Source organism: Panthera tigris, chromosome A2, assembly GCF_018350195.1.
Source record: "Panthera tigris isolate Pti1 chromosome A2, P.tigris_Pti1_mat1.1, whole genome shotgun sequence".
NCBI lineage: Eukaryota > Metazoa > Chordata > Mammalia > Carnivora > Felidae > Panthera > Panthera tigris.
The window spans coordinates 142,733,421-142,736,987 of record NC_056661.1 but is presented as its reverse complement, the minus strand read 5'-3'; positions in this window follow the sequence as shown (position 1 = coordinate 142,736,987).

Sequence of the window (3,567 nt, the reverse complement as noted above, 5' to 3'; positions counted from 1 at the left end):
ATCAAAATACTCTAACTCAATAGTTGATATTTTTAGAGGATGAAGTAATGAAATTTTGCCTAGTCAGCAAACACTTCAAGTACATATGGGGGATGGAAGAGGAATTATGTCTGTCCCATATACTCATCCTTGCTGGGTATGAAAGGCTCAGGAAGGCCAATTTCTTTTCTTTTCTTTTTTTTTAAGTTTATTTGTTTGGAGAGAGAGAAAGAGTGAACACGAACTAGGGAGGGACAGAGAAAGAGGGAGAGAGAGAATCCCAAACAGGCTCTACATTGTCAGCAGAGCCTGATAAAGGGCTCAAACTCACCGAGCTGTGAGATCATGCCCTGAGCTGAAATCAAGAGTCAGATGCTTAAAAGACCGAGCCCCCTGGGTGCCCCAGGAAGGCCAATTTCAGTGCAATTGAATAAAGTGGAATGTATTATCTCAGGAGGTGGTAAATTCCCTGTTACTCAGAAATGTTCAAACTTTAGCTGGGCCTTTGATAGGAATATTGTAAGGGAGATGCAAGTTTTAGACGGAAGGTTAGAGCTTAAAAAGATGACTTTGAAGGTATTTCCAACCCTGACATTGTGCAAAGATGATTGGTAATTGAGCCAAATCTTTATTCCTCTAACCTCATATAGTACAAAATACAGTAAATTTGAACAAACTTTTCTCACATGAGCCATGTAATAATAAATCAGACTTATATTCTCTTGCTTCTCCTAATTCAAAGTTAGAATATATATTTTACTCACTGGTTTCTTTCATAAACGGAGACACAAACCAACAACCTACCTATTAAAGCCAATTACTTTTCCTTTCTCCTCACCACCTCTTTACATTTTTTTCTTGGATCCCCCCCACCCCCCAATTTTTAACACAAGGATGATGTAGGGATGAACAAATAGACTACAAAATATTTTCTGTAGACTCTTTTTTAGTACTCAGAGGACATGAGGTCTTTGTTTTCTTTCAGTGACATCCTAAGACACAGTTAGATGAGATACAAATATCTCAGATGTTTTCCAAATAAAATATAGCACTGAAGTTGAAGAGTCTTTGGACATTCACAAGTGGTTGGCTTGTGCATTATTTGCATCTTCACTCATCTGGCTAGGTGCCATGTTTAAAATGACCTTCCTATGACCAGAAAGACCACAATTTAAAAAAGGAAGGATTTTGGGGTTCCTTGGTGGCTCAGTCGGTTAAGCATCCAACTTCAGCTCAGGTCATGATCTCACTGTTCACACGTCTGGTGCTGTGCTCACAGCTCAGAGCCTGGAGCCTGCTTCAGATTCTGTGTCTCCCTCTCTCTCTGTCCCTTCCCCACTTGTGCTCCCGCTCTCTCTCTCAAAAATAAATAAACATTAAAAAATAAAAAATAAAAAAGGAGGGACTTCAATGAGATCTTCTCTCACATTACTGTATAACTGTTCTCAGTTTCACAAGTGCTGAAGAAAAGAGAACTAACATTAATGGGGGATTTTTCAATTTTCTATAGCAATTGTTCCTTTTTAAAAAAAATTTCTGAGAAATGCAAAGCGAGTTTATTCCAATAAATGAAACTGTCATTCCTGACTGTGTTGGCACATTGTCTCTTCTAGCAATAAGATGTTTAGAAAGACGCTGAATTTGACCCACTTTTTTTTTCCTTCAAAGGCATTTCTTTGAGAAAAGAGAGTGACAGTAGATTTAGATACTCCCCCACAAAGTACTAAGAAGAAAGTGTCATTCTGTGGCATTGAAAACAGTGATATTAACTCCAGCATGTAGGTGTCATGAGCTGATTTAGTCCTGCCTGGCAACACAGGTCTTACCGAGAATCTTGCCCCTCTGGATCCTGTGGTGCTTTCTCCTAAATAGAAGCTACTCTGCTTGAGTGGAGGGAGTAATTTCTCAAGGCTCTTTTCCAAAATTCTTACCAATCTAACTTTTTCTTACTCCATATATGACAATTACAATACTGAAATTGCTTTATGAACAGTCTGTTCTGATGACTCGAAAGAAGAAACATTCAGCAAGCTTCCTGACTATATAAAATACCATCTACTTTCATATGCTCTAATTTTAGAGATTTCTCATATTCAAGGTATACAACTTTCATCTGAAAAAATTAGAAAGTTTGGGGCGCCTGGGTGGCTTAGTTGGTTAACTGTCCAACTGCGGCTCAGGTCGTGATCTCACGGTCCATGAGTTCGAGACCCGCTCTGCGCTGACAGCTCAGAGCCTGGAGCCTGCTTCGGATTCTGTGTCTCCCTCTCTCTCTGCTCTTCCCCTGCTCATGCTCTGTCTCTCAAAAATAAATAAACTTTAAAAAAAATAGAAAGTTGGAATGGGAAAATTAATGTTAATTTAAGATATGAATGATCGTTTTGCAGAAATTATTTTAGAAATTATTTAACATCTTGGATAAATATAAGTTCAGAGGGGCGCCTGGGTGGCTTGGTCGGTTGGGTGTCCGACTTCAGCTCAGGTCATGATCTCACGGTCCGTGAGTTCAAGCCCCGCGTCGGGCTCTGTGCTGACAGCTCAGAGCCTGGAGCCTGTTTCAGATTCTGTGTCTCCCTCTCTCTCTGCCCCTCCCCTGTTCATGCTCTGTCTCTCTCTGTCTCAAAAAGAAATAAACGTCAAAAAAAAAAATTAAAAAAAAATATATAAGTTCAGAAACCAACCATTTACTAAAAGTGTTTCACTGAAATAGTATTTTGTTGTAGGTTACAGTCTGATTGATAGTAGTTTATGTATTCAGCTGGAATTAAGACCTGAGACATATGTATGGATTTTTAACTTTTGACTCAGTTTCTATAAGCCAAAAGCGTACATTTTTCCTGATACTCTGTCATTAGAGAAGATTTTGGATTTGGTAGTTCCAATCAATACGCTAATGAAGTGAGAGTTACATAAAGAAGTTAACTTCATTCTGTTCTACAGTCTTGAACTACAGCCTTATTTACTCAGTCTTGCAAATAAACCCCTTTGGCCATAAGGAGGAGCAGTTGGGAGAATGAATGAAAAACTCACAATGCCTTTTTAATGATGTAATATCAAGTGCAAAACTCTTCAATGACTATTTAAATAGAATCATAAAACATTTACAATTTAGAATTTAGAATGCATTACCTTGCAAATACATAGCAATAGATGATCTATTAGCCAGCTATCCTTAAGGAATAGGTTTTGGAAACATCACATTTACTTGGGAAAAAACCAACACATTATTATTATTTTTTAAAGTGTATTTTGAGAGAGAGAGAGAGAGAGTAAGAGAGTGTGAACGAGTGGGGAAGGGACAGAGAGAGAGGAAGAGAGAATCTGTGCTGTCACCACAGAGCCTGATGTGGGGCTCAAACTCAGGAACTGTGAGATGAGGACTGGAGCCAAAATAGAGTCCGACGCTTAACCACCTGAGCCACCCAGGCACCCCCAAACCAACACATTATTATTCATCCTCTATAATGCTCTCTTCTCTGATTCAAGTGAGTTGAAAAACTGTTGCTGCAAATGCTCCCTTGCCTTGTCCCCCTGTTGTGTATGACACCTTATAATTCCAGGGTTTCAATCATCTCTTCTGTGCTTGTC